Source organism: Protopterus annectens, chromosome 2.part1 (genome assembly GCF_019279795.1).
Source record: "Protopterus annectens isolate FY-2018-M chromosome 2.part1, PAN1.0, whole genome shotgun sequence".
In the NCBI taxonomy this organism is placed as follows: domain Eukaryota; kingdom Metazoa; phylum Chordata; order Ceratodontiformes; family Protopteridae; genus Protopterus; species Protopterus annectens.
Genome location: NC_056729.1, coordinates 400,904,489 through 400,916,653, shown reverse-complemented (window position 1 = coordinate 400,916,653; position 12,165 = coordinate 400,904,489).

Genomic DNA, 12,165 nt, shown 5'->3' with positions numbered 1-12,165 from the left:
ACAAACATACCTGTCATTCCCTTTGAGTAAGACCAAAGACATACATAATGGGGGGACAATGGCCCATAAAATATGTACAGATATGCAATATTGCACTTCCACACCTAGAAAGATGATAGAATAAATAGGTTGTACATAAAACCTGGATTCAAACCCAGTACCATCTGGCCCCAAGAAGTGATGGATCAAAGCATTAGTGCTTGCTCCCCATATCACCACTGTCCTATCTTCCCCATTTCTTTTTTGTTAAGCATTATTGCATGATGGTGCACATTGCACGCCATTGCTAAGCAACATTGAATGGCATCTGTGCATAAATGTATAACAATGTATCATAGACACCTGTAAAAGTACTACAGATACCTATGTTAGAACCCAGTACCATCTGGCCCAAATAACAAGGAATATATCAATGCATATACACGTGCTGCCACAGAGTCATTTTTGCAGTACATGTGTTTCATACAATTCATAAATCAACCCTAACTATCACAGTTTAGCAGGGAATTCCTATTGTTTTTCTCTCTGCTTGCTCCCCATGTCACCACTGTACTATGTTCCCAGCAATGCTGATACAAAAGCAGTTAAACGTAATAGATACAGCTGTACTCAGACTCAGTACCATTTGTCCCCAAAAAGGAATGTATCACTGCATTAATTTCATTAATACCTGCTGCAACAAAATCAGCTAATTAGCAGGTGTATGCAATAGCAGTTAAGTCTGCCAGTTGCTATTCAGTCTCTAAAATACACCTGCTACTCAAATGATTCTGTGGCACCACCTATTAATACGTTGATCCATTCCTTTTTGGGACCAGATGGTACTGCATTCTATAATATGACTCAGTCATTGTCCATGCTGGTGTGAATGACCTGAGACGTACCTCCCTGGACTACATGAAAAGAGACATAGAGGAGCTCTCTGAGCATGTAGCCCAGGCCGGTATGACCCTGACCTTGAGTAGCATCTTACTCTCACCAAGAATGATGCCACAATATGAAGACAAGATGATTAATTTCAATAATTGTCTTAAGTATTGGTGTCATTCAAAGGGGATCCAATGCCTGTCAGCCTGGGATGACATGCTTGACAAGCCACGATGCTTCGCTAGGGACGGCTTGCACCTGTCACCCCTGGGCTTTTGGATATTGGCAAAGGCTCTTGCTACCCCCATAGTACCTTTTTTAGGCAAGGCTCAAAAGACAAACCCACCTCCATAGGTATCACAAGGGATAAGAAACTAAGAGTAATGCTACTCAACGCCAGAAGTCTAAACCTCAAGATGCACGCACTCGAAACTCTTCTTAGCATGGAGAACATCGATATCTGTGCAGTAACAGAAACCTGGTTCAAGGCTCCTGAGAGCACCCCAGCACTACCAGGTTATACCTCATACCATTCTTTTTGGCCCCAAAACTTGGACCGAACCACAAAAGGAGGGGGAGTATCAATATCCGTCAAAGATATCCACACCTCCAGTTTGGTGGCACAGCACGAAGCATCAGAGGCTATCCATGTGCAACTAACAGTGGGTAATAATGCCTTCCAGTTTATAGCCTGCTACAGACCACCCTCCCAAACCCAGGAACCCCACTTGGCCTTCCTGAGAACACTGGAAAATATGAAGGTCTCTCCAAACACTATTATATTGGGCGACTTCAACTACCCAAACATAGACTGGGAGCATTACTCTAGCTCTAACACCCTAGCCCAAAGGTTCCTAGAATTTATAAACTCAAATGCTATGGAACAACTTGTTACCACTCCCACAAGAGGGGAAAACATACTGGACCTGATCATCACCAACATGGGGACTCTATGCTCCAGACCAGAAGTGTATCCCTCACTGGTAAGATCAGACCATAAACTAATCTCACTGGATATTCACATCCCGACCCCACCCGCTGCCCAGAAAACCACAGTGAAAAACTTCTCTAAAGCAAATTTCACACTCCTCAAAACCGAGGTGGAATTCTTCAAAGCCCCCGGGCCTGTGGAAAATACAGCCCAGACCACAGAATCCTTTATAAACGCATTCTATGAACACCTTCAGGAATGCATGGATCATGCAATCCCAAATAAAACCAAGACCCAATCCTCCAAAGGCAGACGTCCTGTCTGTGGACCCCAGCCATAAATAAACTATACAATAGAAGGAGGAAGCTACTACATGATAGAGCAAAATCTCAAAAAGGGAGGGAATCTCTGATCAGTATTAGCAAAAAACTACGGGCACTCATAAAATCGTCTAAGGCCAGCTTTGAGAGAAAAATTGCACAGGACACTAAGGATAATCACAAGGCTTTCTTTAGTTATGTTAGGAACCTGGGTGGGAATTCCCAGATATGCTCAGAATTAGTCCAAAATGACAAAAAAATACACCGAACCCACAGACATTGCCAACATCCTAGCTGACAGGTTCAGAGCAAACGTCCCCCCCCCCTCCTCACCAAAAGGGCAAATATCTATCCCAGCAGAGTGCTGCCCCCCTGACATCTCAGATGCTCAGGTAAGAGCCGCCCTCTCCAAAGCAAAAAACACAGCGTCAATGGGATCAGACGGTGTCCCAGGCTGCGTCCTATATGAACTCCAAGAAGAGCTAAACCCAAACCTAAAACTACTGTTCAATCTCAGCCTTACTACAGGATATGTACCCAAAGAGTGGCGTACAGCAACAGTGCTCCCTCTCCACAAAGGTGGTGCCTCAACGAATCCTGGAAACTATCGCCCTATAAGCCTGACTAGCTTGGTCTGCAAAGCTATGGAAAGGATCATCATGGATCTCATAAATAAAGATATTGGGGACCTACAGACACTGGATCCTACCCAGTTCGGCTTTGTTACCAGCAGATCCTGCCTCTTAAACCTGGTTGATTTCTTTGAAACAGTCACCAAGGCCATTGACGAGGGGAAGGTGGTCCACACAGCCTACCTGGACCTCGCAAAAGCCTTCAATACAATACCCCACTCAGGCATTATAGATAAGCTCACCAACTTAAATATAAACTCCTGTGTCACTAGATGGGTTGCAAACTGGCTCAAGGACAGAACCCACATGGTTAGAATTGCTGGAGCTATGTCAGACTCCAAACCAGTTACAAGTGGCATCCCACAAGGCTCAGTCCTGGGACCTCTCTTGTTTGGTATATATTTCTCGGAGGTACAGGCCAACACGGAAGGACTGTGGCTGACCAAGTTCGCAGATGACTGCAAACTGGGTGCCATAATAGACTCTCCAGCTGACACAAGCATCCTCCAAAAGGGCCTCATAGAATCAGACAACTGGTGCCAGAGCCATGGCCTCAAGCTAAACGCCAAAAAGTGTATAGTCATCCCCTTTGGCAAAAACAAAGTGCCCACAAATTACCACATAGGTGGTAATCCATTAAGTACAGAAGAAGTAATTGAGGACCTGGGGACCCAAGTTGATAGCAATCTCTCATTTGACAACCACGTGTCCAAAGTTGTTAGAAAAACATTTTATATAGCCCACCTAATCATGAAGGGATTCACATCTAGATCAGGGGAGGTCATCGTGCCTCTTTACTCATCTCTCATCAGGCCCATAATTGAGTACAATGCCCCTTTTGGGAAGTACCTTACCAGACACCTGCAGCAACTGGAAATACCCCAAAAGTACCTCACCAAGAGGATCAATGGGCTCAAACAGATGCCATATGCTGCCCGGTTAAAGAAACTCCAGTTCTACTCAGTGGCATACCGCCTGCTCAGAGGCAATCTGTGCCTGACGTATAAAGCCATGTCCAACCCAGAATTAATGGACATGCTGCACCTCAGAAAATCCAAATCCCATCGAGCTACGCGCTCGAGAGACTTGAACCTCAGCACTGAAATAAATAGGACATGCTGGAGGGACAGATTCATAACCCAGAGGCTCCCTTCACTCTTGAATAAAATCCCAGTCCAGGTTAGGCAGAGTCCCTCATTGACTCTCTTCAAGAGGAATCTTGATGAGTGGATGGGAGATCGTAGGTTTACCCCGGGTATCACTTCTGTGTCACTGTTAGACAGAGGCACAGTATACTAACCTCAAAAAATGGCATAGCAAAATTCATTTAAAATGGATGGCGAAAGCCAAACACACTCTGGCTAGGCTTATAAATACCCTAGGGCTGATAGCCTAGTATGAACCTATGAACCTAATGCAGATGTATGTAACACTTTCAAATACTTTTACTTTTGCTCTGCTTAACATCATGCAAACGTGGTGCTTGAAGGTGTGCAATGCCAAGCACCATGTTTGTGTGATGATAAGTATCACACAACACTTTCAAACAGTATGCACACTCCCAGTAAATACAATAACTACAATTGGTGGGAAAACATCATTCTATATTGGTCTTGATCTGTGGTAGGCATGTTAGATATGTGTGGAGAGGGAGTGAGATTTCATGATCAAAGATTGGGTGGCCAGGAGTCAAAAGGATTTGTTGGATGTCTAGTGAAGGAACATGGTCTCAGGCTATTGCAGAGGGGCTATTCCAGCTCAGAGTACAAGTTAGAGGCCTGGAATAGTCTTGACCAGGCTGTTCCTAGTGCTACCAGTATGCCCCCACTAGTGAGCAATGAAAACACCACTATAATGACCTCTGGATGAGGAAGATGGATATCTACAAACATTGAATTGAGGGATGTAGGACTGAGGGTACCCCACAGATGTGTAAGTATCAATTACAGAGTTAAAAGATGATTGTAGTCAGAACTGGCATTCATAATGGTATTCTGTTTTGTTTTTTTCCACAGCTGCCACAGAGAGAGAGAACTGAATGTGATAACCCATGCCACTAGATTGCAGCAGAATGTACACTGCTATGAAACCATCAGCTGCTATTTGTACATTTAATTGTCTTTGTTATATTTGGATGTAGTGTACTTAGTGATCTTACAACCTGTTATGACTATGCTTGCAAATATGCAGCTCTTTCTTACATTTCTGTGATTCTTGGTAATTCATCACTTTTTTTACCAATATTGAGAGACATGCAGAGTGTAAGCCATTCCATATCATTGGAGTGTCAGAATATTAAATGGGAGTAATATGATATGCAATTGCTAACAACCAATGACCAGGTTGAATGGCACAAACACACACACACAGTTGACTGCAGTGAGAATAGAACCCCTAACTATCTAGGTACACAGACTACAGAACACAGTACTTTACACAAGCACCACAGCTAAACTCCAACTTGGATTGTGTCAGACAACACTTTATAGCTGATGACATCAGCAGTGTCTGTTAAAGACAGGATAAGTGTCCCACATGATGTAAAATGCTGTTGGCACTGTCAAGCAACAGCTCACAAATGCACACACACACACACACACACACACACACACACACACACACACACACACACACACACACACACACACACACACACACATTTGACTGTAGTGAGAATAGAAACCCTAGCTATCTAAATACACAAACTGTAGAACACAGTACTTAATGTAAGCATCACTGCACAAGTCTGATTTATACAGCAGTACAGGTGCACTTATAGTAGATAGCATCAGCAGACCATGTAGGAAGCAACAGGTTGGAAGGGCACCATGAAATGAATGTGTAGGCTTGTGCAAGTATCAAACTACTGGCAATGCACACCAATGAAAAAGCAATTCTAGGACACCACGTCTACTCTGCTGACTAGATACATACAGACGACTACAGTGAGAACAAAACCCCTACCTATCTTAGTGCACAGACTACAGAACACAGTACTTAATGTAAGTGCCACAACACAAGTCTGATTTATATAAGAATGCAGGTGCACTTACAGTCAATTACATCAGCAGGCCATGTGGGGAACAATGGCTTGGGAGGTCTGCATAGTTTAGCAGAGTGAGGTTATAAGAATCACCAACTGTCCCTGTTCATCAGGGAGCACACAACCTTATATATTACATTTTGTAGTATGGTTGATATAGTGTGGAAAAAGTATTGAGACTCCAGGGTTGTAGTGCTTGGTGGAGGACAACATATGGATGATTGTAAATATATGATGTATAGTTAGATTGGGCCCTTAGTTTGCAAGGTTTCCACATGTAGTTTTATATTATGCAAAGGAAATGGACAATAAACACCAATAATAAAGCATACAGTTCCATAGTGCAGTGAGCAGTGGGTTTACACACTGGTTAACAAGATGTATACACATGTGAGATATGCCTGTTTGCTTGTAGGTAAGCAGTGCACAAACACAAGCTGCATTGCTAACATCTGACACTTAGTATTGAGTATCAAACATATACCTGCTGGTTAGCAGTACTGCATTTGAGTGATGGTAAGCAGAGTGCAACAGTGGCAAATAATGGACTTTCAGGGTTATTACATGTACAGGCAGTTGTGTATGTGTTGTTAGCAAAAGTGAAGGTCATGCCAGTCCAGACAGCAGGAATTCATTTACAGGACTATAACACATAGTGTACCTGCAGTCATATAGTTATCATAAATGTGATAATACATAGATTACTAAATCAATAAAAGTAATAGTGTATGGAAAATGCTCTATTCAAACCAGGACTGTGTGCATGGCAGTCCTACACTAACACCTCTTGCCACAAGAAGGTTGAGGAAATGGTTGCCCATGTTGCACTTCATTGCTGTAAACTGCAATGTCACAGCAGTAAAACAAACTCTGTACTAGAACCGAGTACCATCTGTATGCCAGGCTGGGATTTTGTGATGTCCAAGAGCATTAATTGAATGCATCTAGTTTCTATTTTTAGCTGTCTGCTTCTGAGGTGGCCCCTTTTTTCCTGTTTCTGCAATGCTGCACTTCACACACACCAGATAAGCACAGCCAAACCTGACATTTATTTGTTCTCTGGTTCCACTATTTGCACTATGTGGCACATTGCACAAAAAGTGGAATTAAAATCAAGAAAAATAAGACATGAAGAAAAAACAGGAAACATACTTGAAATGAGGAAAAGTAATGTAGGACATATATGCACAGTAGAAAATTATAGTACGCATTAGATATTTCTACGTAGTTATGGGTTTGAACTCTCACACAAATGCAGCTTCAGAAAACAAGATGGATGCCTTATTCCTCTTATTCCTCTTTGCCACACAAACTGCTTTGCAGCAAAGAACAGAATTCATTCTTCCAATGTAGCTTGGTGTATTGTGTGGTCCCAAGGATTCCAATACTTGCTCTGAAGTGATTTCAGGGAAATCTTAATTTTTAGGAATAGTGGGAGGTGACAACATGCATAGGCGGGTAAAGTCAGCAGTAATTTTTTCTGCTAATATGTTGGCTATATCCTTAGGGCCAGAATGTATATTTTTGTGGGTAAACACTGAGTATTGCTGAACATTATTCCTTATTGTCCTCACATAACTGAATAAAGATCTGTGGTTTTCCTTGGTACCTGTAGCAACTTTAAGCTCTTATTATTCCATACATTTTCTAATAGTGCTCTGAAGATCCTGGATGGCATGTTTCATTGTGTTCTTGAGCTAGGGGTATGGGAATTTCTTGCAAATTTTCATTATTCTCCTGCTTTTCTGTACTGTTTATGAATGCAAACAGTCCACCAGAGATGTCTATTTCTAAATTTACAATAATATTTAGAGCAGATGGGTGCTGACTTTTCTATGCATCTGTTTAGGTACTTATAAAAGTCAGTGGCAAATGCAGCAGCCTTTTCAGTTTGATATATTTGCAGGGGGGCTATTAAGGATTTTGCAGTGGTACCAGAAATAGGTTTGCCCTGGAACAGTCCCTAAAGACAATCACACTTTTCGGTGGTGTGGTACCACCAGGCCTGGTACTAGAGAGGAGGACTAACTTGGGGTCAGAATTAATCAGGGATGCACAGACTGAAAAGTAGTTAATATGTGTGCAATATAGAACACCATTAAGGAGCCTAACACAAATTCCCAAGTGCCCCAAAATACTGTCTGGTTAAGTGATTCAAACACAGTTGGTAAATGCAGGTGGAAAGATTTAAGTCCTGCAACCTTGGCACAGGATACAGTTCATTGATAAGTTATAGATTCAGTCCTTTGTGCTAACTTCTACATGATTATTACATGCTGAAGACAAGGTTAAGGATATTAGAGGCTCTAGTGAGTAGTTTTAGAATTTGCTCAAGCACATTGGTATTAACAAAGTCTGGGAAACAATGAGCATATCCAGGTTTCAAGGTGTTAAGTGTGACAATCAATGCTTAAATGATTGACATATCCTTGTAATAAAGTGCTCAGTTTAATATTTAGTTCCTCAATGGTACTCTAAGTTAATTTCCATTATCTGTGGATGATACTGATGTGGATCTGTAACTAGTATTGACATAACAGATTTGTTAAAGGTGATTTGGACCTTCAGGAGCTCTAATTAGGGTGGTGAGAAATTTGATGTGATGTAATGGTATTTTTGACAAATGTAAATACTCCTCTTAGTTGCCTAAAGGGCTAAAAGTCAGATAGGTGCTAAACTATGGTACACAGGATATGCTGTGATTGCACTAAAATCATATCTCAGGAACCAGTTCTATGACAAAGAGGGATAAAGCCATGACTATAACTCAGGCAACCCACATTTTATTAGCGGATCTATCAACTGAGGTGCAGGCTGAAAGGGATGGCCATGCACATCTGCAGGGGGAGGGTGAACATTCCCAGTGATGATCCCTAGTGGGAGATGGGAATGTCACAGTTGGAAGTATAGTCCAACAGGGGAACAGAGTGGTAGACTTGGCTGAATCTCTGTGGTGGGTGATATGCTGCATGTCCCAATTGCACAGCTGCACTCGGAAATGGCCATGCAGATGCACAGAAATAGAAAAAATAATGGGTAGATCATAAGGTAGAAAAGAAAACAAATTAATTTCAAAATTAAAATTTAAATTAAACAATTTTCCAAATGCTTTAGAGGACCTTGTTACAAGTACAATGCAGTCCCTTAACATTTTTTCACTCTTTTCATAAGTTTAGTCTTTAATTTTCAACATTGTGTCAGTTACAAATAAGTTTTCCTCCCTCATTTGCTGTTTTTTTTCTTATAAAATGTGTGCCTGGCAGCTTGCATGTTTGTTTTGTTTTTAAACATTTTGTAATCAAACATTGTAAAATAAGCAGACAAAACATTTTCATTATCAAAGCTGTAATGATCAGGCTTTGAAAATATCTTGATTCTAACTAGAAATTTATGAAAACAAATGCATATGGCTTGCTACTTCTGTTCTGAAACATATTGGCCTAGCAAACGTAAGTTCTATGTGTGGCTTGAATCGTTTCTATGCTTTTTCACAAGCTCAGCAGTTCCTGTTTAATAGAGTGAAATGGCATTGTGGCTAATTTCATCCACTTTCAAATGTCCTCGCCCGGTATTATTTGCTCTGCTCTATTCAGAAAACATACAACTGCAGATGTATTCCTTGAATATTCCAAATATTGTGGGATATGGTGGTTTTCACTGGCTTGCCCCACAATGTAGCCTCTCATGGAAAAGGGACTTAATTTGACTTAATTTGTGCAGTGAAGCTGGAATCCCAGTAAGTTACACGTGATTGCTGGTGAACCCAGTGTTCCTGAATTCTGAAGACTCCTAAGTGCAAGTCCAAGAATTACAAAAAAAGTCCCGAAATTCAGGAGGATAGTGAATGTCAGGGCATCAGTGGTCTCCTTTAGTGATGTTTTTGCAGGAGAGTAAACCCTTCTTTTACCCCCCACCCAAAGTGGGGTTATGCCTCAATGTGGTCTGAATAGATGTATACCTAGTCCAAGATCACCATACCTCAGAGAAAGGCAAATATTTTTAGAAATGTCAGTCTTGAACTTGCTTTATGTATGTCCGCATCTTCATTCTTTTAGTCTTGCAATTCCAAGATTTGCATTTGTGAGTCTCAGAATAGTTTTTTTTCTGATTATTTCTGAATTATAACCTTATTTATGATTATATGTTATATATTAGCTTTTTATTCTGTCACCAGTGGGTTTTATCCTGCCAATCTGCCATTCTATCCTTTAACAACTTAGCTTTGAGCACATTGCACAGATTCTACAAACACATCTAATGGTTGCAGATAAACTGCAGTTTCAAGTAACTGCCCAATACTCATATAGTACACTTCAGTAAGTTTATTAAGTATGTGCATTGTGCTTACCTACATCTCCCCTCTGCCATATACTGCAAATGTGTTACTACTACAACTTTCATGCACAGACTGACTATTACCGGCAGCTATGCTGTGGTGGGGGGGTTGGGCATATGATCCATATCCTAGTAGGATTGTATGATATCTATCATAATGGATTACTGGCATGTAAAGAATCTGCATTCTATGTTGCCAGGTAGCAGTTAAATTTGAACTGCAAATTATGCACTGCATGTAAAAACTGGGCGGTATGTTTTATTTTTGACCTTACCAAATAAAGTCTTAAGATGTAAGTTTAGAAATTCTAAGCATTTTGCTAAGAAACTATACTGTTCTGAAGAGGAGTACAACCGTATATGTATCTCTGAAATGATAAGTAGGTACATTGTTCGGATAAGAAATCGCAAGTTGTTCAAGAATCATGTCAGCCGTAATACCCTGATCTCTACTTTTAAGCAAAAAAAAAAACATCAAGTTAAGCTTTTATTTTTTTTAAATATCAGGCATGTTTTAAAGATAAGCTAACTTTGGGCTCCTGAAAACAGAGGTGGCTAACTTCACGGCACCCATGCAAATAGAGAATAGCTGCATGACCACCGAATCATACACCAATGCATTGTATGAGCACGTACACAAATGCATGGATCTCACCATACCCAATAAAACCAAGGTGCTCTCCTCCAAAAAAAGGAAGCTAATCTGGTGGTCCTCTGCCATAAACAAATTTTACAACAGAAGGAGGAAACTGATGCTAAATAAGGTGAAGTCCCAAGACTGGAAAATCTCCCTTATCGTTCTCAACAAAAAGTTGAGATCCCTCATCAAATCCTCTAAAGCTAGCTATGAAAACAGAATTGCAGCAGATAGTAGAGAACCACAAGGCCTTCTATAGTTATGTAAAGAATCTCCATGGCAATACCCAGATTTGCTCTGAGCTACTGCACAATGGTACCTCCTATATCGAGCCAACAGATATTGCCAAATATACTGGCCGACAGATTCAGTGTCAACTTTACCCCTCCCCCCAAAGGACCAATCATAATACCAGTAGATTGCCACGCACCCAGTATTACTGCTGCACAGGTTAAAACAGCACTGTCCAAGGCCAAGAATACAGCTTCCATGTGACCTGACAATATCCCTGGCTGTGTTCTACATGAACTACAGACTGAACTGGCACCTCACCTGTGTGCCCAGTTCAATCACAGCCTCACCTCAGGCTTTGTCCCTACCAAATGGTGCACTGCTACAGTCATCCCTCTCCAGAAAAGAGGAGTGACTACAGACCCTGGGAACTATTGCCACATTAGCCCGACAAGTCTGATATGCAAAGCTATGAAACCCATCATCGTGGACCTAATAAACAAGGATACATGGAATCTCCAAACTCTGGATCCCACACAGTTTGGTTTTGTGAAGGGTAGATCATGCCTGCTCAACTTGGTCGACTTCTTTGAGTCAGTCACCAGAGCTGTGGATGAAGGCAAGGTGGTTCTTACAGCCTACCTTGATCTGGCCAAGGCCTTTGATACCATTCCCCACTTGGGTATCATAGAAAAACTCACTAAGCTAGGCATCAACCCCTATATCACTAGTTGGGTTGCAAACTGGCTCACAGATAGAACCCACAGTGTGAAAGTAGCTGACTCCAAGTCAGACTACTGACCAGTCATGAGTGGAGTCCCACAGGGATTGGTCCTGGGTCCTCTCCTGTTTGGTATCTACTTCTCAGAAGTCCAGGCCAACACAAAGGGACTCTGGCTGACAAAGTTCACAGACGATTGCAAGTTGGGAGCCCTTATTAACTCCCCAAGTGATGTTGACATCCTACAGAAAGGCTTCACTGAGGCCAACAACTGGTGTCAGAACCATGGCCTTAAGCTCAATGCCAAAAAATGTGTTGTCATCCCCTTTGGGAAAAACCCAGTTCCCATGAATTACCACTGGTAGTCCATTGAACACAGAAGGCATTATAAGAGATCTGGGAACACAGGTTGACCACAACCTCTCTTTTGGCCAGCACATTGTCTCTG